The sequence below is a fragment of the Hippocampus zosterae genome, chromosome 1 (assembly GCF_025434085.1).
Source record: "Hippocampus zosterae strain Florida chromosome 1, ASM2543408v3, whole genome shotgun sequence".
Taxonomy (NCBI): Eukaryota; Metazoa; Chordata; class Actinopteri; order Syngnathiformes; family Syngnathidae; genus Hippocampus; species Hippocampus zosterae.
Window position 1 is genome coordinate 16775213 of NC_067451.1, and position 25197 is coordinate 16800409.

Here is a 25197-nt window from a genome sequence, read left to right on the forward strand (position 1 = left end):
ATAATGACATTGTCATCTTCTCTAAAAAATTTGTGGGAGATGCTGGGGGCGTGCTTCTCATGAGGAAAATAGAAAAAAAAGCATTTCATATTTAAATGCTTAAATTTGATGCATTTTTAGTGGAAAATCAAGCAGAATTAAAGAAATAGTATCAGGGTAAGTATCTTTCAATACATGGTCAGATTATGCTATTTACAGTAAACATGGTTGAGAGGGAGGCTTTCAAAATGTATTCTGATACAGTTTGTGATTACTTGTTAATGAATGCATTTGGTAATCCAAGTCTCATAATACTATTGCAATTACTTTTGGATTACTCCACCATCAAATATGCTAATGAGGAGAAAAGCAGCAGAATGAATTTTGGAATCTAGAAAATTATTTTAGCTGGCAATTTGCACAAAAATGCATCCAAACTAATCGGGAGAAGCTTTATTGCGCACCAAGACAACGGCCCAAAACATACTGCCAACATAACAAAGGACTGCAGCAAGGGGGAAAAAATGGAAGGTCTAAAAGACTGGCCAAGTTAATCATCAGATGCATTTTACCTCATGAAGAAGAGCCCGAAGGAAGAAATGCCTTTAAACAAACAAGAACTAAAAGAGGCTGCATTAAGGGCATGGAAAAGCATTTCCAAAGAAGAATGCAACAGTCTGGTGAAGTCAATGGGTCGCAGGCTTGATGCAGCCATTGCAAGTAAGGCTTATGCCACCAAATATGAACTGCTATTCACTTTACATACATACATACATACATACAATACATGCTGATTTATATAGCGCTTTCACAACAGCGGCAGCTGTAACAAAGCGCTTTACAAAACAGTTAACATAAAGTAAAATAATAAACACAACACATAACATAAAACACGGACAGTCGTGCAGTCCTAACCACTTTTCCATCACACGCTTTGTTGTTTGAAGCGGTTTGAGATGAAAGAGAAGAATCAAAGTGTCCTTTAACCAGTGGATCAGAGACGTCATGCTCAAAATGTGCACACGTCGGCTACAAGCTAAGTTTCAAAGTCAACAAGAAGCTGTAGCATCCATTGAGGAAAAAAAAAGATTGGTTCACTTCTCCTGTCCCATGGAAATCCATTTCAATTCCAAGCGGCGACTCACGGTTCCAAATACGCATCGGCGCTCTTCGCCAACGCTCCTCTCTCCTCATCCTCAACTTCAGCGGCCATCCATCCAGCCGCACCAACGCCAACTGTCCAACAGCGCTGACATAGCCACTGAACAAATCGGGGTTGTGAAAAATGCTGCCCATTACTGGCGCAAAAAACACAAGCGCCCCAGGTCTGTCCAGCACCGACAGTCAATGGCGCCGACATTCTTCCCAATAAAAATCTGTGCTGGTACAGGCGTGCTGCCAAGAAGGCGCAACCACCAAGCACAGATACTGCTCCTTTGACGAATGTCGTGGCCAAAAAGCGCTGAAAACAGTCCATATCAGGTCCACACAATGAAGCAACAAACAACATGTTACAAAACAAAACACAAAAACAGCAAAAAAGAACAAAAAAGCAAGGCTCTTGAAGAGCACTTGCCGAAGGCTGCCTACTCGGGCGCCATCTTGGGGGGGGGAACTTTAAGTTAATTGAACAATTTCCGATCCAACAGGTGAGCTCACTTGAAAAGTAGAAGGGTCCAACTAATTAGCCAACTAATTGTCTCACTAACCGACTAACCAGTTAAGTTGTGCTGAAGTTATCCGTCTGAAACATTTGGGGTTGCGCTGGACGTCGAAAGCTAATCGGTGACGGTGGGAGAGGCGGGACACAGACAGATTGGGGACAATGCAGACAATTCCTGATAGCTACCACGTCCTGCTGATGATTAATCGGTTAATTACACTAAATAAACAAACTGACAGACTACTGCTTTGACATACTGTATTTGTGTGACAGAGCTAGAAAGCTGGGTAGAGAGTTGCTGCTGAAATAGGAGCAGGCGTGGAGAAGGGCAATCATACATATTCCATGTATCCAGGGGACAGATGGCGGCGTCCTGCGGGTGGTTGGGGCGGGGGAACAGAGAGAGAGAAAGAGAGAGAGAGAGAGAGAGAGAGCGGTCATTTCACTTCACATTCTCTCCATCTTTTGATCATTTCGTAATGAGCCTTACCTGGCTAGATAAAGGTTAACATAAAAATACAGTAATTTTAAAAATGCATTTGATGAAGTGTTGAAAAGTGAAGCAGAAGCCCGACATCGTCCCTCATCATGGTCTGACAGACAACAAGGGGAGTCATATCGACTTTCAGCGAGAAACTCAGCAGGAAGTGTCCACCTGTTGCGGTCTGCCCTGACCAATTCGGGCAGCGAATTGGGTGACGGTTGCCGCAGGCACCCAGGAGGACAGACGTTAATAGGGAAAACTAATGAGGTCCAGGTGCATGCTTGTGTGCGTGCATGCAAGCATGCGTGTGAGTGCGCGTTTGTGTGTTTTCATGCCTGTCATCAACAGCTGCTCACAGAACAACAGAACGGTGCAAACGTCCAAGGTCTGGCGCTCCAAAAGTGGAACAAGTCTTCACGTCAGACTCTCAGGCATGAGAATAGTAAAGATCATGGATATGTGTTTTGCATTTTCTTTTTGTTGTCGTTGGGTGCCACCGCAACGCAATGGGGACATGGGAAAGTGTGATGATAAGCAATGAGGCAGATTGGTAACATATTGTGGCATACGTAGGAGAGGGCCTGGCTGCTCATTTGAAACCACAACACAATCTTGCAACCCACTTCAGTGTGTTAACTCATTCAGTACCAGCCAATTCTAGACCAAGTCTGAAAAGACGTTTAAAAACGTCTGTGGGAGTGAATGAGTTAAAGGCGGAGAGGCACAGAGTGACCCAAGGGTCACCTGAGAGGCTCCGGCACATGTCCTCGTGAAGCGAGTGATAAAAGTGGGATGCGGAAGAGGCTAAGGATGGAAGACAGATGAGTGCAAAGGGATTGCAGACATACATGGTGCAGAAGGAGGAAGAAGCGGAGGAAGGGGAAGGACGAGGAAGGTTACGGCACACTGAGGTGGTCGTTAAGGAGCTCGTTCCAGTCCTTACAGGAAATGATGCGTCTTAACAGTGGAGTACGGTCGGTCCATTGGAGAGATCCAGGTAATGGTGCACATTAAGTGTTCCAATTCACTCACATAGGGGCCAAGTGGTAAATCGCTTGCTGTGTGAAACCTTCATTTGATTCGGTTCGTTATCCGGACCGCTTTATCCTCACAAGGATCGTGGTCATGCTGTTTTCGGGTAGCAGGCGGAGTACACCCGCTAGTTCTATGGTACGGGTTGTAATCCAAGTTGAGAAGCAGAACATGAAAAAAACATTGAGACGTTACGACCTATAAGATCCGTCCACGTCTTTTTTGTACCATAAATCATCAGGTGAAGACCACAGACACTTCAAAGACACACCATGGGTCTCATCATCGACAGCATTAAACTGATAATGAAACCAGAGTCATTCCCCGCTCTCTATTGGCTGTTGACCTCCATAACATCCTGAAGATGACATTGTGACAAGGTTAATCTTTCTTTCCTTCATTTCATTCATTCATTCATTCATTTTCCGTACCGCTTGATCCTCACGAGGGTTGCGGGGGGTGCTGGAGCCTATCCCAGCTGTCTCCGGGCAGTAGGCGGGGGACACCCTGAATCGGTTGCCAGCCAATCACAGGGCACACAGAGACGAACAACCATCCGCGCTCACACTCACACCTAGGGACAATTTAGAGTGTTCAATCAGCCTGCCACGCATGTTTTTTGGAATGTGGGAGGAAACCAGAGCACCCGGAGAAAACCCACGCAGGCCCGGGGAGAACATGCAAACTCCACACAGGGAGGCCGGAGCTGGAATCGAACCCGGTACCTCTGCACTGTGAAGCCGACGTGCTAACCACTGGACTACCGGGCCGCCTCCTTCATTTCATTCGGCTTTTTTCCCCTCCTCCTGCCTTGCTCGTCTGCAGAAAAGAACTTCAACTATTTATACTATACTATAATTGTTGGACAGCAGAACCTCTACATCTATTATAACTGTGACTATGACAACTGCAAAAATCATCGAGTCTAGAGCTGTGCTCCTAGCACACAAAAGAATAACTGCCCAAGTACAGTGTCTCAATGTTTTCAAATTTCTGTTTTAAAAGTAAGTTTATACTTTCAGAAGCTAATTAGCAACTTTTTTCGCTTAGCGCCAAAGATTATGTCTTAATGTGTCGGTGTGCATATTCGTGTGTGTGTGTGTCTGTGTTGATGGAGTGTCGGGCCTGAGGGGATGCCAGGACAGCTTGACTGGTGAGAACAGATGGCGGGCACCAAGTTTGAGCCGCAGAGAAAGAATGAACGTGTGTGTGTGTGTGTGTTCAGAAAAAATACCGAGCGACATCTACTTGAAAAAAAAAACATTATGTTTTTTTTCCCCTTTTACATTTTACAAGGAGAGTTTTTGAATTATACTTGCATAGTATTAGTTTATTAAAAAGGAAGAAAAAGCACTGACATGTTGAAGAATAAAGCCGCAACTTTCAGCAACATAGTCACTCCCCACTCGTCCTGTGTACTTGTGCATTACCGGTGTCAGGCGGATTACTCGTACTGGACTGCCAAGCTTTGAGCGTCTCCTTTTGGAGACACCAGCAATATATGAACACAGTCAACATGATGTGGCTTAGTTGGGAGAGTGCTGTCTCACAACTTGAAGGTTGAGGGTTTTGTTCCTTAACACTGAAGTGTGTTCATTTGAATAAACAAGTACAATGCAAGTAAAACTTAAAAAACCTCCTTGTAAAGTTAGTTCCTTTGAATTTCTGAACAAAAAAAAAACGAATTCGTTATTTCAAGGAAATGGAGGATTTCCTCTTAATTTATAAATCTGTTTTGACACAATAGCCTGCTTTTTATGGTCTTACCGTTAATGTTGCTATCCCCACCCCCAAAATACCACCCACCCCAACAACAAATAAACAAAAAAATTCTAAATCCTTATAGGTATTTGCCACTTTTGTGTCATTGAGGGAGAATTATAACTGCCATGTGTGTACTGGTCATTTGGTACCATCTGCTGGTTCCCATGGCAAACCTCACCATGTTTTTCTTCCCGACTGAAAAGTCAGTCTTTGCCCGCTTCGATGTTTGTGTGTGTTTATGAGGAAGTATATAATATTGCAGTAGCGCCTTCTGCTGAGTGAAAGTTGCAAATGCGTTCTCGATTCAGCTTCGAGTCTTCTTTCTGCTTAAATATGCACATAGCAACATCAAGTGGTGTTCATGTGCTAGTGCAGCATGTTGAGCCCTGTGCCTCCCGATTGAACAAAAACAATAAAAACAAAACTTTCACCACAGTGGAAAAATTACAAATTGTAAAAAATTAAAAGAATTTGCAGGAGTGCAAAAAGGAGTTAAACTGAAAAGTCAACAGTTCACTATGAGATATTCCGGGAACAACTTGAAACCTACAAAAACTCATTCACAGGCAAGAATTATTCACTTTTCAACACAGAGGCCTACACGCCCAACACTTTTTTCAGGAAATCGCCTGTTGTGTATCAATCTAGCCATCAGCCCAACAAAATCATGCCATTCTTTACATTTTTGATATGTTAGTCATAAACTCAATATGAATATTTCAGATCGCTATTTAACAACAATAATAATAATAAATGGTTATTATTAGAGATCCGTGCCTCAAGTGGAAAGGGCGCAAGCATCTTGGTGGTGGTGCTACAGCCCCCCTAAGTGTCTGTTTCATCCGGTCAAAAGCCTGAAGAATGTTGTTTCCGGTAACAGCAACCCATCTACAGAAAATTCGAGTTTGGTTCGGTTAAAGTTGGCAAATAAGGCATCCAACCAGCATGAGGTAAGATACAAAAACGATTGATCATACAAAGCAGAAGAAGCAGAAAAGGACAAAGTAATTAAGGATAATTTCCCTTCTAAATGACACTCCTTAAATCCGCTGTTAATATTGCACAGGCATTGCGCTTTATCTACTTTTATGTGATGAATTTGCATCAAAAAAGGTTTGAAATCGTTAAAATTGAACAGTGGATGTTGAGTAAACAGAAAGCAAAGTCGTGTTTGCGTGCGTGTACTCCACCCCACCCAAGTGGAGTAACTTTGGAGCTCTTGGCCAAATTCACCATCCAGCCATGATGAAAGCGCGACGGATTTAAAGAATTACACCAGCAATCTGGAACGTACACTAAGAGAGTTGTATGAAGGAGAGTTTTGTGGTGGGGAGTATGAAAGGAGGGGAGAGGGCAGAGTTGAAGACGAGGGAGGAAGTCTGATGAAGGCAATTTTCCACATCACGCTTGGGAAAACAGCAGCAAAGAAAAACATTTTGAAAGATGGATGGAGGCGAGCGAGAGTTGAAAGAGGTCAAAGTGATAACAAACAACATTCAGTGAATTTCTTTTGGTCTATTAGTGGACTTTATTGTATGTGCCCCCCCTCACCCCCACCAAAAAACATTTTGTTTTGGAATACATCTTTAAAAATAATTTTAAAATGTATTAGATTTTTTTAAATATTTTGATGTATCTTTCAACTTCAAAAACATAGTATTATATGCATTATTATTATTATTGAGTATCTTTACACCGTAGAGGTGTGCATTTTGATTTTTTTTCTTTTGAATTAATTTTTTAAAATGTAATCAACAGTGATAATTTGACAGTTTACCACCAGCGAGTCCAAGGGACTCGCTGATCAGAAAAGTACAAGTCCCATTATGCATTTCGAAAGTCCCAAATTTCGAATTCTGAAATAGTCTACATATTGAATTGCATATGATAATAACACAAACAACAACAACATATACATACAATAATAAATAAATGCTGCAAAAATTTTAATAATTCAGTAGCAGGCCTGAGGATTTCGGAAATTCACGGTAACCGTTTTTGGGTTCCGTCGGATTACCCAATGGGAAACCACGGTAACTAATTTGGGGTTCCATAAACGTTCATCATAGGAACCCATTTTTCTATTTTGACTGATATTCATAATCAAGAATTCCGAAACTCAAAAGTATAATGTTTCAAGGGTCAATGTTTGAAAACTATGCATTAACAATGAACATTTCATCAGCAGCTGTGTACTCCAGGTTTATTCCAAAAAATAAATGCATCAAAATATGATATGCTCATATGGCATCATGAATACAGCATACCACAAAATCAGAGTATTTTTCCAATCTCAAGCTGCAAAGATTAATTGACTGGTAATCATTAATCCAGGTAAGTATTGATGTGGCTTGACATCCTCTTCCCAAAACGATGCATGTGTAATCGACTATCAATTTGACGAAAGACTCTAACACACGTCATCATTAGTTCTACCAACAACATTAGCATTACTACACGTTGTGACGAATGTCGTATTCCTAAAGTTACCATGCTACAACCAGTAAATTATAGTAATGGGCAGCATTTTTCACAACCCCGATTTGTTCAGTGGCTATGTCAGTGCTGTTGGACAGTTGGCGTTGGTGCGGCTGGATGGATGGCCGCTGAAGTTGAGGATGAGGAGAGAGGAGCGTTGGCGAAGAGCGCCGATGCGTATTTGGAACCGTGAGTCGCCGCTTGGAATTGAAATGGATTTCCATGGGACAGGAGAAGTGAACCAATCTCTTTTTTCGTCAATGGAGGCTACAGTTTCTTGTTGACTTTGAAACTTAGCTTGTAGCCGACGTGTGCACATTTTCAGCATGACGTCTCTGATCCACTGGTTAAAGGACACTTTGATTCTCTCCTCTTTCATCTCAAACTGCTTCAAACAACAAAGCGTGTGACGGAAAAGTGGTTAGGACTGCACGACTGTCCGTGTTTTATGTTTTGTGTTGTGTTTATTATTTTACTTTATGTTAACTGTTTTGTAAGGCGCTTTGTTACAGCTGCCGCTGTTGTGAAAGCGCTATATAAATCAGCATGTATTGTATTGTATTGTAAATTATAGAATAATCAATACTGCTTCATAATATTTTTCAGAGTGATTAGCCTATTAGCGGTTCATTTATCGCGGCTTCAGTGCATCGCAGATTTTTTTCAAACGTATTCATAAATTAAAAAAAATTAATGTTATTATTGTTTTTTGAAGTCCGCAAACGGTCTGTGGGGAGCAGCGAAAGTCAGCAAAACAGCAGTGAGTCACATGAGCAACATATACAGTACATGTGGGGTGAGGGGGGCTGAGAAGATGCAAAGCCATGTTGATTGGCTGTGCATCTTCTTTCTGTCTTATCACGTGGGTTACTCTTTGATCTTTAATCGGTGTCTAAGTGTTGTTTACGATGCGTGCTAGTGTGTGTGTGTGTGCGTTTTCGTGCGCGTGTGGCTGAGAGAGAAAGAGAGAGAGAGAGGAGGCTGATAAGAACAAAAGCAGGTCTCTTCTATCCTTAATTGTCTATTCATCCTTAATTGACGAATCATAAACACGTCTGTTGCACGGCCGCGGGATCGCTGGCCTGTGTGTGTGTGTGTGTGTGTGTGTGCGTGCGTCTCGTAGTTTTTTTGTTTTGTTTTGACTGAGAAATTTCCTTGCGTCCCAAAAACGCACATTATTTGGAACTGTGCGTCCCGCGGGAAAATTGCGCGTCTAGGAAAGCGGGACGCAGAGGTAACGAGATGGCGGAATCAATAATTGTAATTACAGTACTTTTAATTTAAATGAATTAATTAGCTTTTTGTTTAATTTCATAAAAAAACAAGTATTTTTAAATGGGGAAAAACCCATTAAGATGCATTTAACAGAATTAATCACATTTCGAAAAACATGAAATACGTTTACATTACAATAGAAATTGTAGTTGCTTTTTAAAAACTGCATTCTGTGTGTACTCAGTGGTATAAATTGAAGTTTTGAAACAAATAAATTAATCCATACATCCATTTTCTAAAATCCATTTATTCTCACGAGGGTCGTGGGTGTGCTAGAGCCTATCCCAGCTCTCTTTGGGCAGTAGGCGGGATACACCCCAACTGGTTGCCAGCCAATCGCAGGGCACAGACAAAACAACAACAAACAACCAGCCGCGCCCACACTCACACCTAGGGACAATATAGAGTGTCCAAACCGCCTGCCATGCATGTTTTTGGAATGTTGGAGGAAAATGGAGAACCCGGAGAAAACCCACGCAGGCACGGGGTGAACATGCAAACTCCATACAGAAAGGTCAGTGCCGGAATCGAACCCTGCACCTCTAGGCAGACGTTCTAACCATTCGATTACTGTGCCGCACAGACAATAAATTAAAACGACGTATTGTGAAAATGTTGAAATATTTGAATTGTTTTTTTTACTATGAAAAAAAATTAACTATCAAAAGCAAAATGACACTTTTAAAAGCATTTCAATAAACACATGCTTTGTTTATTTCATTATTGTGGGAATTAACACTTTACATTTAAGAATTAAAATTCAGAGCTGAGGAATATGTACGTTTGTTGATGCTGCACAAAAACATGTAATCTTATTAACAGTAAACTACTGACTTTTAATATTGAAAATTAGAAAGTTTAACTATTAAAAAGTCAATGAAAACGTCTATTTAAATATTTATATTTATTAAACACATGAATATTATCCTAGTAATGAATAATAATCATGACAACACAAATATATGATTAAATAAAAATACATTTTGTAATTGTCTTGTCACTCAAATGCAACTAAGTGCAGCACGCAATAGATGGCAGTAGTGCACCAGGCCATTGACGCAGCCCTGCATCACAATAAGCAGGACAACTAATTCGGGTGATATTGGAGTGTAATGAGTGACACACAAACACACACTCACACACACACACTCACACACACACACACACACACTTGATTGTATGCATACAGTAGGTGGCAAGAGAAAAGTGCTTATGATGACGTGACTTTTTTGCTAGCGCAATTCATTTGTTCGTTCATATTGTTTTTTGATTGCAAAGTGTCCTTGAGTGTTTTGAAAGGCGCTTATAAATAAAATGTATATAAATTGTAAAATGTATATCATTATTATTATAATCAAAACATAATGGGCCTATATTGACAAGGAAATGCATAGAAAGTACAGTTGTGTTTTCAAATGTAGTGTTTAAAAGCAATCAGAAAAGTACAGACAGTTTTGTGGCTGCAACACAATCTACAGGATTTATACACCGTATCTTGGTGATTTCTTGACTCCCCTGGTCAATAAGACCAACATTCAACTGAAATGTGTAAAACTCAGCCAGGCCAACTGCTCCCTAAAATTGCACCCCCTTGCCACCCAAAGGAGGCACTCTAGACCTAGAGTTTTATTAATGCCACCTTTGGCACGCTGCCATTGTGCCAGTAACCTGGCACCTGTTAAAGGAGGGCAACCTACTCCAAAATGGTGGGCCTCTGATTTATTGAGCCGGCATGATATTTGGCCCCTTGTCGGTGACAGAAACAAAGTAGCGGTGCCATACGGAGTGAAGGACCTCTTTATCTTGCCTGCGGTGAGTCATCTCCTCCTGCTGGAGTAGCAAGGAAACTCACAGCGCGACCACACACGTGACGATTGTCGGGCAAGATGTCGCCTCACGTGATCAATATCGTACCTTAAACAAAGGTCTTTGGGACTGAATTTAAGATTCATTTCAGAACAAACAGCAAGAAAGAGGTTTGATAATTACACATTTTTGTTTGGAGGGGGCACCAAATATCTAGGAGGAGTTAGTCATTGAAGGAAGCTGTTATTGATCAATAGTTGCAACAAAAACAAAGACATCCGGAACACTGGCCGCGATTCTTATTAGACGCCCGTGCTCGCCTCAGGAGATACTCAAACACGCATTGCGATTTTTTTTTCTTTTTGGCAGTAGGGGAGGGGTGTAACTATGCTGTTTATTTCTGCAAATGATGCCTGATCTGAATGTGCCCTCGGGCACAAGAATATGTTTAACACATTATCTAACTTCGAGTAAATGTGTCTGAGTCGTTATAGTCCACTGCAATATTCACATGCTAATTAGCCTGCCATTAATAATGTCTATACAGGCCAATGTACAGTATATACATTTGTATACGTTTTCGATGCAATCCTTTCCCTTTTGAACCAAGTTTGGCTTTTACGCTACTCATGTATGTATTTATTTTTTCTTTTTAATGATATCTCTTTGCTCTTCAAATTTGGTAACAATTTTACTGCATTGCCAGGAGTTCATCTTTGAAGGACACCTGGAAACGGTGCTAAAAGAGTCTCCTTATATCAAAATGGCAGACTTCTTGTGTCTTTTTAGTCATGGTTTCTCGAGACTTTTATTTTTGTCTATTTATGACAGACACACCTACCAAATGTCTTGCTTCTAAGTCAAACTGGTTCCCAGGAGTACATTTTCCAATAATTCCTGGGGGTGCTGCTCGTCCGAATTTTTATTTATTTATTTTTTAATGATAAGTCGTTAAACTTTTCCATTATGCTCCAGCCACACTCAAAGACCAAAACTCAAAATGATCTCCACTTGAGCATCTGTCTAGTATGTGAAGTTCAAAACTTTGTAGCAATCAGTTAAAACAACAAAATAAAAATAAATAACAAATTTGTCTTTGCCCACATTGAACCCAACTTCAGACCTTTTGTGTTTTTTCATAAATGGCTTATTCAGACTTATTTTTTGTCAATCTACTAATGGTATACATGGCAACCAAATGTCACCTGGCTCAGTTAAACTGCCTATAGGGGCTGAATTTTAAAATGTATTAAAACAGCCAAAACAACAAAAGTCCATTTGTAACCAAATGGCAGGATGCTAGTCTCTTTTCGGAAACTGCCTTCAGGTGCTGGATTTTCAAAATGGGGCGCGATTGAGCCAGCTTTTAGGCATATTCCCCATGAAACCCAACCAAACACGCTGTGCATTTGCCCTAATAATATTATAAACATACAATCACATAAAAAGGAGTCACAGGTTTTATTCACATCCTGGCCAACTGTGACAATCCAATTTGATTCCTGACCACTGCGTCGTAGTGTATCAGTTGCTTACTCATAGCGATTCAACAAACACCAGTGTGCATCTTGACACTGACACCAAATGGTGCGCTCACAATGTTATTCACCATTTGCGAATTGTCACTTTGCATACCAGAGACGCTGCTGCCAAGTTGGTGGATGAAATGAAACAAAGTGAGCAATGTCCCCAAGCATTCCTGTGAATGGAGGAGCCCTTGCGACCGTGTGTTTTGCAGATGAACACACGCTCTGACAAGTCATGCTGCTTGCATATTTTGTGCTGACTCGTGCAGAGAATTATGGGGAACAAAGGTGTTCAGTACCACACGACATGAGGGTGGCCCCAAAAGGAGACCGTGATGCCTTGAGCTCTGCCAATGCCTCATGAGACCAAAATCTCTTTATATCTACTGTCTTGCTGTTGACATCATGGCATATGATTGAAATGATCAAACTTTGCTACCATGCTATGCCTACATTAAATTACAAAAAAAAAAAAAAAGCTTTGGCGCGAGGGCTCATTTGGACAAATTCCCTCGTCGGAGTCTGTCAAAGTAAGAACTCTAAAATTTATTTGAAGTATCAACTTCAAACCAGAATGGCCAACTTCCTGTTCAATTTTGGACATGGTGCTGTGGCTGTGCTTTGGTCCTTTATTTTGTCACTAAGTTGGGCTTGGCCTGACGTTTTTCAGTATTTAAGCTCTGGTTCCTCAGTGACACGTTGTCAGAATGTCTAATATCCCAACGTGTGTTTTCGTCAGGCCATTGCCGTGTCCAGTCCTGTGCTTTTTTGTGTTGTTACTTTGTTTGTGCCATTCACTGCCAGTTGCGTGCTTTTGGTTTGTACTTTCATATATAAAAACTTCTGTGCCCTGTCTGCTTCTTGGTCCAAATTCTGCTCCTCTTCTCACACATAGTTACTTGAGACTTTGTCATGCATTCTTTTATGATAGACATACCCACCCAATTTAGAATCAATTAGTGAAGCCAATGTAGGGCCTGAGTTATTTTTTGTCCACTTATTTCACAACCTTTTCATGGCTGATCCTTGAAATGATCATAAAGCCGTCTCAAACAAAAATGGCCTATTTCCGACTAAATTTTGGGAATATATATCTATTAGAGTTGTCGAACGATTAAAATATTTAATCTAATTAAAAATGCAACCGTCATAATTAACTCAAATTCACAAAAAATTAATCGTGATTACTCACATTTTTTATCGTTTCTGAATTTCCTTTTACATTTTTTGTCCTATGTTTCCCCATTTTAATGCATGGAATCATAAATCAGTTTTCTATGTGCCAAATGCAAATAACAATTTCAATTTTCCATGAACATTTTTCACTTGGTGCAGTTATTCACACATAATCTCTCACACAATATTACTGTCCATCAACAACAGTGAAACAAATATTTTGTCACACAACAGCTGCTTTAAAAGCTCTTTTTATGGAATCAAAACAGAGCAATACAACATTATAAAGTGCACATCTAAGGTAAACGAGTACTCAGCCTTTCGTGGATTTAAGCCATGGTTGCATACTTCATTTTTCTGAAGTTTGCTTTGAACACAGCAATCAGGCTATGTTGATGGCTATGTTGTAACCTTCCACACAAAATAGTTCCAAACAAGTAACAATCGCGTCAGTGGCATACACCGTATTCGACAGGCTGCCTGCTCTTTATTCACCAGAGGCTCATCAACCTAGTCTCTTAGTTCTCTCCTGAAACAGTGTCTTCTCCCGCTGGGTATACCTTAGCCTTCTCTGCTACGCTACGCAAACAGCTTTCAGCGAGAGGCCACACAGAAGCGAATACAAGCTTTCAAGCTGTTTGGCTGTTTTGCGCTCCCCCGTGTAATAGCGTCATTATTCCCTCTTTTGAACGTCTCTGGAAAAAGTTGCCGCTGTCTTTGTAGTCACTCGATTGCTGACCCATCCGCAAATTAACATCCAGTTTCCATTTCTTTGTATGCTAAACCATGTTCCCTCTAATTTTCCATCCGTCTGAAGTTTCACACAAACTCTCTGATCATTCATTGGATGGACCACAGTGAGCAACATCAGACATGTACACAGCGGCCAAACCAGTAACACACCTGTCCAAAACCTGCGATCATAACAAGGTATGTGATGTCGTATGTTATGAAAAAAAATTAAGACTGAAAAGGACCTCCTAACAGGCAATGAAAGCTTGCCAATGGCAAAAACCAAGGTACTACTCAAACATCAAGCCCAACAAAGGTATGTTCAACAGAAACTGTCTCATATTATGCTTTACTTACAAACACTGGCAAATGAATGCTCGCTGGTAATTCATCTGGAAATCAGTTCTTAGCTGCCACTATGGAGACATTTTGGGGAGAAGATTATATTGGGTGAGGTGAGCTGGCAGCTGATTGTCGAACAAGCAGCAGAGGAGGCCAGCAGGGACCCCTTGCCACCTCCCCTCCACCACAAAGAATGGGGTCTGCATGAGGAAGATAAGTTCAAGCAAGCAACGCTCGGAATTCTGGAATGTGGCAGAGACTTCACAACTCGACCTCACTTTGAGTCCATTCATTGTGCCGATGCGACTTGCTTGATGAGGAGACTGCGGTGGGCCCACCACCTGCATGGGCCCCCGCTGGCATCAGAGGGATGGCCCCATGCAGTGCTGCTCTATAAACCACAACCTGAGCCACCTGGATGCCCTCTCACGCTTCAAACTGGTGGATGATTACGGTGGAAACCTGTTTTACAGATGTGCTTATTTCCTGGAAGACAGCATAAAGGAGATTTTGAGGATCTCCCTCCTGCTGGTCTGCCTTTAAACTGGACACGCAGAATTTAGCCCTACTATTAAGGGTATTAATAGGAATCCAAATCGTACAATGGTGCAAAGAGATACGTACAACATGTTCGTAATTTGAGCCTTTGTTTGACTACGGTAATTTATTGCTTTAACTGGCCAGCGCAGACTTGAGATAGAAGCACTGAAAAGCGGCAATGAACTTGACTCGCCTCACTTCACAATAAGCAGCAGTTTGGCAAATGCTGCAAGGTATTTCTTACAACACCCAGTTGAAGTTTACTGTCAAAAGAAAAGAGGAGAATTGCACCATGTGCAGTTGAAAGAACCAATTAATGTAGCCTTTCATTCTGCTATCATGATACTGATGCTAAGTAGCGTTTATATTGCATTGTTATATCCCTTTCAGGACCAGATTAAACACAGTGCAGAAACACATGCAGACAGACAATACAGTATTACATCAGTCACGGTGCTACATTCTGACGGAACGATGAACGACTGGTTAGCACGTCCGCCTTACAGTGCTGAGGTGCAGGGTTCGATTCCAGTGCCAGCCTGCGTGGGTTTTCTCTCGGTACTCCAGCTTCCTCCCACATTCCGCAATGCACATGCATGGCAGGCTAATGGAATACTCTGAATTGTCCCTAAATGTGATTGTGAGCGTGAATGGTTGTTTCTCTACATGTGCCCTTGGTTGGCAACCAGTTCAGGGTGCCCCCCCCCTCCTGCCCGAAGACTGCTGAAACAGGCTGCAGCATGCCCACGACCCTTGTGAGGATGCATGGATTAAACAATGGATGTATGTGTTCAGAATGACCAATATTAGTGCTGTAATAATGAGCTGAGCGGGGTTGAGACGTGCCAATAAATAATATATATATTTTATAAGGCCCCCAGGTCTCCAAGGGGGTTCCACCAGACAGAGCAAGGCACTAAATGGATGTTCAATTGATGAAGTGTGTGTGTGGGGGCAGGGGAGGGGGCAATAACATAACTGTACATATATTTTTAGAAAGTAAAATGTGATGGGAGTGTTATTTTTTTGCTCATTGAAATACCAATTCTAACATTTTTCATTCAATCGTCAATATATTACAATTAGATTGTCCCTTTCACTCTCACTGTGAAAAGGATGAATTTAGAGCACAGGCGATGTAGTTAAAAAGATGATAATCATTGGCACTCATACAGTCGTGTCATATCAGCAAAGTACTTGTCACAGGAACCAATCCAAGAGATCAGCTCCTTGAGCTGCCGGTCACCTTGACACTTGAGTGAGGTTGTGATTTATGAGTCGACAGTACAACTGAATGGCGGTAATAAGGCTGGATGACGATTAAAGCTTATTTTATCATCAGACGCTTGTTGAGAGACAAAGAAGGAAACCGGCTATACTGTATACCAAAGTAATGCGTCTAATGTAGCCTTTTTACATCAGATTTAATTATTATACACCTATAATTTTAACATTTCTCATATTGACAGTATATAATACTACTCTGCACCACTTACTGTATATAGCAAATTAAATGTACATGTCATGTCAAATAAAGAAAAAGAATCTCGGCTTGTCACGTCAATCATGAGAGAAAGAGAGAGAGAGAGAGAGAGAGAGAATAGCCAAACCAGAGTGTTGGACAAAGTTAGGCAAAAGCTCTTTCTCAGTCTTGTTTTTGTTATTTTATAGCAGTGGTCCTCAAGTAGAAATGCCGTCGGTCCACTTTTTTTTTTTTATAAGACCAAGGTCCGGTCCCATGCACGGCGGTCATGGGGAGCAGAGCTATATGCCAATTTAGTATGGTCAAGCCAAGCTTATACAAATCAACACTCCTCACAACCAACCAATAATGGGGTGCATGAAAATAACAATTATTCACTTTGCCAGTACACAGCAAATAATGAGAGGTAGTGTGTTGAGGCAGAGGAACTCTTGTATTTTGTTAAGTTGTGCCTGCTTAATAATAGAAATAGCCCTTTTAGGGAGATAAGACATTTTACTTTAACTTTGTTAAACAGTAGTTGTCTTTTTTTCCCTTAATTTAACACATGCAAAACAAAATACTCATTTAACCAAAATAAATACTAAACATGAAAACAAAAATATTATTTTCATTTGTACAATTCCCCTTTTCACATCCCCTCTGAAATCACTGAAAAAATATATCAGAAGAGGAGTTAAGAACCATTTTAAATACTGACACAAGGGAGTACAGGAATGTGCAGTGCTGTTCTTCCACTGAAGGTGAATGCAATGTCTGAGGCATGCAAATATTATTTGAGGCCGCCATTGTGATGTTCATTTACCATGTTGCGGAGTTCTGCTGTTAAACAGTTTCAAAGATCCCCGGGTAGACGGGAGCAAAACTGCACACAATCGAAACCTCCCGCAATTCGTCTTGTCTAATTGTCTGTGTGCGGCTCTCCTGGGCTGAAGCTGTGAGCACACTATGGCGTCGCGCATGCGTCTGTTTCCTGACACAATTATCCATTTTGAATGCGTGACGCTTATGTATGGGCACACCTTAAGTTCAGAGGAGCCAATCAGCGCATCGTTATCGCCGACATGCTCTGCTCAGGCTGCTCGTCTCCAGTTCGTCAAATATACTGGCGAATTTTGGACGCCGCTACTCCCCGTGATTTTTTGATTTTTAAGTCCATTTTTATGTCAATTTTTTTATCTTTTACAGCCGACATATTTTATGTTGACCTGCTTTTATGGTCACCGAGTGAACAATGATCAATCCACACTCGATTGGCCGAACTGTCATTACCTGTCATCGAGTATTGAGTTGTTGTTGAGTTGCGACTAGCGGCTAGTTTACCTGCTACCTGTTGCTGCTTCCCGACTTCATTACTACGGTCCGGCTATGTCGATCAGCTGTGAGTGGCTTGCTTTCTGCTGGTTCGCTCTGTGTGTTTTCCACCACCCATTGGAAGCGCTTCACCAATATGCAGCCACTGAGCTCAAACTCAACTTTAATCCACACGGTCCACCACCGCCTGCTCTGCTCCAACACCCGGACATCCTTTACGTGCCCCGGCGAAGGTGCACTCACCGGGGCTCACGCCGAAACTATCAATACGACAACTCCAGCTCCATCAGGTCGTTCTGGTCCACCGCTCGCACCGCTGGCAGCAGCCAAATGATTATGGTACTCTTAATGAAGCTACTCCACCGGGCTTTGTTTATCACGCTGTGCCGCGCACGACTGGGAGGGGAGGTGGCCTCGCGATGATTCTGCGCGAGGATTGGAAATTTGCACCTGTAAATGTGCCTGCTTTTTTATCTTTTGAAGCTACAGTTATACAGCTCCCTGGATCAACTCCCACACTGATTGCCACTATTTACTGTCCACCAAAACCAAACAACAACTTTATCACTGACATTACTACACTCCTCACTCATCTGTATACACTATCACCAAATGTGATTCTCTTTTCACAACTATAAGGCGCCATTAAAAGTCTAAAATTTTCTCCAAAATGGACAGGGCGCCTTATGGTGCGGAGCGTCCTTTATATGCGCTGAGTTCCAAAATCTGACTGACAGCCGACACGCTGTTTATATAGAGAAAAGGCGGAAGTGACTGTGGCCAGGCATGCGGGAAAGAAGTTGGCCAATCAGGGAAGGGTGGGCGTGTATATATACATATATGGAGAGGGAGAGAGACAGAGAGAGGGAGAGAGAGGACAGACAAGCTAGTCCGCCAATGGTGAAGGGTGGGCGTGTAAGTGGACGTCACGCTAAAGGGACGCCGCAAGCAGGCACCAACACCTATAGAGTGTGGCAATGTGCATTGTTGCAAAACAACTCCGGTTTTGGTTTCTAAGAACCCCTGAAAATAAATTCGACAAAGAGACACGCCTACGAAGCTCAGTTCAAACTTAAAGCCACCGGTTATGCTTTTGGCATGCGTGCCCATCTCCAGCAGCGGTGAAAAAACAAATGAAGCAAATGAACTCTGAGCTTGCCGTTATTCCCGGAGGCTTGACTAAAGAACTCCAACCGCTGGACATTGGCATCAACCGGGCGTTCAAAGTAAAGTTGCGAACGGCATGGGAACAATGGATGATCGGTGGCAAACACAACTTTACAAAGAGTGAGAGGCAGCGCTTGGCGAGTTATGCCACAATACGCAACAACGAGAGGGAACGCGGCGTTTTTGATGGGTTACGGTACTTGCACAATTGTTCAATTCTTTCTACACACACGCGCGCTGCCACCATGTTTCGTTCTGTTCTTTACTTTCAAATGTGGGAAAGCTTCACACGAGAGAAATGTTGACTTTGCTGTTGCTACTCCTTCTTTCCGCTCGGCAATGCGTAGCAACTCACACTAGCATGTGATGCGTTCAATGACAACTGGGATGTGCAGTCCTCTGCTTCTGATACAGAGGATGAGGACTTTGATGGATTTCTGGGTGATGATTGATCGAAAAACGTGAGAACATTGTACGATGGCTAAATAAAATACACCCGAACTCAGTTTTGCTTTCGTTGCCTTTTTAAAAACGTCTTTTTAGCTTGTATCTGTATGTCTTGGCATGCTACCGTATGCTTCAAGCTAACGTGTTAGCGTGCGCGCATGCATGCCGTATGTTTAAGCTGGCGTATGTTTTACCACTGTAAAACTGCGCCCATTGGTACAGTGCGGTCTGTATATGTGTAAAATACAGAAATGTCACCCATTAATGAGAGTGCGCCCAACCGTACGGTGCGTCGAATAGTCGTGAAAATATGGTACACATGGACAATATCAATAACTCACTCACCAAAGACTTTACCTCCTGTCTGGACAGTTTTGGTTTTCAACAGTATGTCAACTTTCCCACACACAGTAAAGGACATATTCTGGACTTGATCTGCTGTATTGGATTATCACCAACAAACTGTAAAACCGATCTCCTCCCATACACAGATCATCTATTGCTTTCATTCAATGTTAACTTGTCATTTTTCAAATTCAACCCACAACGCATTACACATTTCCGTAAAATCGAGGACATTAACCTGGACAATTTAGAATCACTTATCAACACCCTCCCCAGTATTGATTGTCTTTCTACAACAGATGAGCTTTTGACACACTACAATACAAACCTCCATATCTCATATCATCAATACCTCAATATCCTGGCCCCACTCAAAACCCGAACTGTCTCCTTTAACCAAACACCATCCTGGTTTACCCCTACCCTCAGACAACTTAAATCAAAAGGCCGTCAACTTGAAAGATTATACAGAAAAACTGGACTCGCCATTCATAAAGAAATGTACACTACCCACTTTCTCCATTACAAGGACTCAATATCCAAAGCCAAATCAATCTTCTACTCTGGATTAATCAGTTCCAATGAAGGCAACCCCAGATCACTCTTTTCACTCATTTCTAAACTCACTAAACCTGCTGACACTCTTCCCTCACATCTCTATTCCACTGATTTTTGTAATACTCTGGCCTCATTTTTTACATCCAAAATCCAACTTATCCACCAGCAACTCACCCCTTCAGCTGCTCCTAACCCTCCTTCTCCATTCTCCCCGGTTCCTACCCACATATTCTCTTCATTCACATCCCCATCTGTCCACCAAATCTCCATCTTAATCCAGAAGTCCAAATCCTCTACTTGTCAACTTGACCCTCTTCTTACTGATTTAGTCAAAGCTTCTATCCCGGCCCTCTCCCCTCTCATCACTAACATTATTCAAACTTCCCTCTCTACTGGCATTGTACCATCCCATCTCAAAACTGCTGCTGTCACTCCCATACTGAAGAAACCTGGCTCTGATCCCTCCGACTTGAACAACTTTTGTCCCATATCAAACGTTCCGTTCATCTCCAAACTTCTAGAAAAAAACAGTAGCTGCTCAACTTCACACCCATCTTTCCTCCAATAACCTCTACGAACAATTTCAATCTGGCTTCCGTCCCCTCCATAGTACCGAAACTGCCCTCCTCAAAATATGCAATGACCTTCTTCGCTCTGCTGACTCCGGTTCACTCGCCATCCTCCTCCTGCTTGACCTCAGTGCAGCCTTTAACACCATCTCTCACTCCATCCTCCTCGACAGACTCTCCTCCATTGGCATCACCAGCATCCCCCTCTCCTGGTTCTGCTCCTATCTTTCCGACCGCACCCAGTTTATCCAGCTCAAACGTTTTAGATCTCACCCCTTTCCCCTCACTTCAGGTGTTCCTCAGGGTTCTGTCCTTGGCCCATTGCTATTTCTAATCTATCTTCTTCCCCTTGGTAATATCTTCAGGAAACATCACATTAACTTTCATTGCTACGCGGATGACACCCAGCTCTACATCTCTACCAAACCTAATACCATACTTCCACCATCCTCCCTAACCAACTGCCTGCAGGAATTAAAATCTTGGTTCACCTCAAATTTCCTCAAACTGAATAGCAATAAAACTGAATTCCTCCTCATTGGCACCAAATCCACCCTAAACAAAATAAACAATTTCTCCATTCCCTTCGAAAGCTCTTCCATCTCCCCCTCCCCTCAGGTCAAGAGTCTGGGTGTCATCCTTGATAGCACCCTCTCCTTCACCTCACATATCAACCACATCACTCGTTCTGCATATTATCATCTTCGAAACATCCACCGGCTCTGCTCTTCTCTCACTCCTCAGTCCACTGCTATACTTGTACACACACTTGTCACCTCGCGACTCGATTACTGTAATTCCCTTCTGTTTGGTCTCCCTCAAAAAACCCTCCATGCTCCTCACATTCAAATCCATTCATAACCTAGCCCCTCCATACCTATCTGACCTCATCCATATTCCTACGCCTGTCCGCTCTCTTCGTTCCTCCTCCTCTGTGCTCCTGTCTGTCCCCCCTGCTCGCCTCGTCACCATGGGAAATAGAGCCTTCAGTCGCTCTGCTCCCCAGCTTTGGAACTCACTCCCAGCTGACCTTCGTAATTCAGACTCACTAACACATTTCAAATCCAGCCTCAAAACACATCTGTTTCGACAAGCCTATTCATTCAGACCATAAAGCCATTATTTTATTTATTTATTTAATTTTGTTGTATTTTTTTCTTATCTTATTTGATGTTGTTTTTAACATTGTACTTGTGATTTTAACTGCTTGTTGTAAGGTGTCCTTGAGTTTTTAGAAAGGCGCCCACAAATAAAATGTATTATTATTATTATTATTATTATCCACACACAGTTGCGCTGCTGCGTCCTCTGCAATACATCTGTTCGTGCACGCAAATAATACAACGGATAATTTTAACAAGCGATCGCGGTAATGCGCAGATTATAGTCCAAAAATAGAAAATGTATAACGTAAAAATCACTTTATAATTTATTATTTTGTACAATTTGCCGGGGGCCCGGACCGAGGAGGTCGGCGGTCCGGTCGTGGATCGCGGTCAGCCAATTGAGGAAGACGGTTTTATAGTTTGAGGTGTCACAAAAGCAACACATAAGAGTGTCAAAGCCATTGATCTTCTTAACATGTTTCTTTTTCTTTTTAAACTGTAGCTAGTTTTCACTGCTTCTTGGTCAGAAACCAGCCTTTTTGGTCAAGATCAAGAGCAGGAAAATGCAGAAGAAAACTTTCTGGTGAAAGAAGAGTCTTCTTTTGGTAGGTTCAGTGTTTATATTGTCACAGAAGACTTTTATGCAGGCCTTCAAAGAGCACTCCAAGTGGCTGGCAATATGGGGAACCATTTTGAAATCGTCTGGCAGTAATATTACAAACATGCACAGAAACATAAACATGTTTGTTTATTTATTTTTTACTCAACACTCCTCGCAATCGATTTGGGACCAGTCCGCGAGCTACCGGTAGATCCCTGCTCGAATGGATCATATTACCAATGTATTTAGTGTCTCGCCACCTGTAATGTCTCTTGTTGAAATAAAGTTCAGTGACGGAAGCACGACTCATCCCGGCCCAATTTTAAAACTAACATGGCCCACTTGGATTACAGGAGCCTCTTTCTCCATTTTCCCTGCATTCGGCCCCACTCCAACAATCAGACCGGCGAACAGTCGGCAGCAGAAAACTGAGTTGCAGCAGTTTCCCCTCCCGCACCCTCCCCGACTGGAGGTGAGATGGATTTGGACGGCCCGCCGTGAACTCCCTCTCCCTCAAGGCGCATTATTTACAGACTCGCTCAAAAGCCGACCGTTCATGCGCAATTATGGGGAAAAGGGGAAGCAGAGCAATCATTAACAACGCAAGGCTTTCCATCCATTAGGTAGTATTTTGTGGTAGGGGGCTTCTGAATTGCTTCAAGTAGTCGTGCTAAAAAATTATCGGTAGGTGCATGGTGAACAATATTCCTGCAGTTTCTATTTCCATGGTGAATTTTCAGAATGATAATCTAACTTTTGGATATTTTGATTACTCAAGTAGGAGTTGTCTACTCACTGAGCTTTCCTTGAAGGAATATCTCCTCATTGTTTTTATTGTCCAGACCAGTGTTTCTTAACCTGGGTTCGATCGAACTCCAGGGGTTCGGTGAGTCGGTCTCAGGGATTCGACGGAGCCTCCGAACATGCAAGATGAGACACACGCGACTCAACATGTTAATTCGTTATGACACGCCCGCTTGGCCACCACTGGCTGCAGATGATCACATGACATTGCTTGTCCAATCAGTGCCGTGGGAAATTTAGTTCGCTTCGTCGTCGACGTGTGACTGTCGTGATAGTACGTCATACAAAAAAAACAAGTTTACTTTCATTCATTCATTTATTTTCCGAGCCGCTTGATCCTCACTAGGGTTGCCGGGGGTTGCTGGAGCCTATCCCAGCTGTCTTCGGGCAGTAGGCGGGGGACACCCTGAATCAGTTGCCAGTCAATCGCAGGGCACACAGAAACGAACAACCGGTCGCACTCACACTCACACCTAGGGACAATTTAGAGCAGATGTCCAAAGTCCGGCCCGCGGGCCAAATCCGGCCCGCGGTCGAATTTCATCCGGCCCTCGGCCCCCGTCATAAAATCAGTGCCGTCTGGCCCGCAGGTTGGGCGCAATGGAACACGTGTTGCATTGACTGAGGTCTCGTAGACTGGCGAGTGATGTTTCATAGAGTACTGCTTCCCTCTAGTGGCTAAATGAGTAATAGCATTCACTAAATGAGTAATAGCATTTAGACACTAGAGGGCATCACTCACGAGTTAACAAGACATCACTCCGTGTTTATATTGACTGATATGTCATATTTCAAATTCCTGTTTCAAATGAACCAAAAGAAATTCTTAAGATTGTTGAAATTAAAATAAAAATGGAAATGTGAAACAGACTGGCTTACTAAAATTTGTTGAACAATATTGTTGTTCAATATAAAGAATGTCAGCCAAGGTCGCCCCCCCGACATTTTACCACATAAAATCTGGCCCCCTTGGCAAAAAGTTTGGACACCCCTGATTTAGAGTGTTCAATCAGCCTGCCACGCATGTTTTTGGAATGTGGGAGGAAACCGGAGCACCCGGAGAAAACCCACGCAGGCCCGGGGAGAACCTGCAAACTCCACACAGGGAGGCCGGAGCTGGAATCGAACCCGGTACCTCAGCACTGTGAAGCCGACGTGCTAACCACCGGACTTTTCACCTGAAATTTTATTTACGATTTTCCCCTTTTTAATAAATGCGTTTTTTTTTTACATTTTGAATTTGTAAAAAATATATTTATTTATTTTTCTCTCATGAAGGGTTCGGTCAATGTGCATATTAAGTGCTAGGGTTTGGTACCTTTAAAAAGGTTAAGAACCATTGGTCAGTGAAAAAATCAGATGTTGTGTGTCTGTGTGGGCGGTGTTTGGGAGAACATGCAAACTCCACACAGGAAGATTGGAGCCTGGAAAGGAACCTCAGACCTCTGTACTGTGAGGCGGATGTGCTAACCGTTTGGCGATTAATAGTTTTAAATTGTAAAAAAATGCATTTATTATTATTATTATTATTGTTGTTGCATCACATCAGAGAAAGCAAATGTTCATTGTTTCAACAACAGCAACAGGATGATAGGTAGATTCTTTAAGCTAGAAAATGTTGAAGCATGTGCTAACACAGTCCAAAAAATGCTTAAAATCCAATTTCTCCCCCCAAAAAATTAAGAGTGAAAAGGGGTTAAAAAAAATCTCACAAGAATGCGAGAATTTTTTTTAACCCCGAACGAAGTGAGTATGAATAAATGTGGAAAGCCTCAGAGAGTAGTCCCACTAAGGTGGATGGAAAATTCCCAGCACAAAAAGCATGCGGTGTGAACCCGAAAAGCGAGTGTTTCACAAGGGTGGCATTAAGGCAACAGATGCCTTCCCTGTCCTGTAGGAGTTAAGATGCGGGATGTGAGCGTAACTGTGGTGGGAACCCCCCCAATCAAACTCAAAACGGATCATGTTGCTATGTGTTTCATATTAAGTGCATATCTCGGTCGCTT

General features: G+C 42.3%; 1 long non-coding RNA gene across 1 annotated transcript; it reads right to left on the reverse strand.

The window, feature by feature from the left end:
* Nucleotides 1–1905: 1905 nt before the first annotated feature.
* On the reverse strand, nt 1906–23296 carry LOC127600568 (uncharacterized). The gene is made up of 4 exons (XR_007962369.1): nt 23184–23296; nt 14536–14743; nt 14273–14457; nt 1906–2015 (listed from the first exon to the last, which is right to left on the reverse strand). It is a non-coding gene; the product is annotated as an uncharacterized LOC127600568 (long non-coding RNA).
* Nucleotides 23297–25197: the final 1901 nt, after the last annotated feature.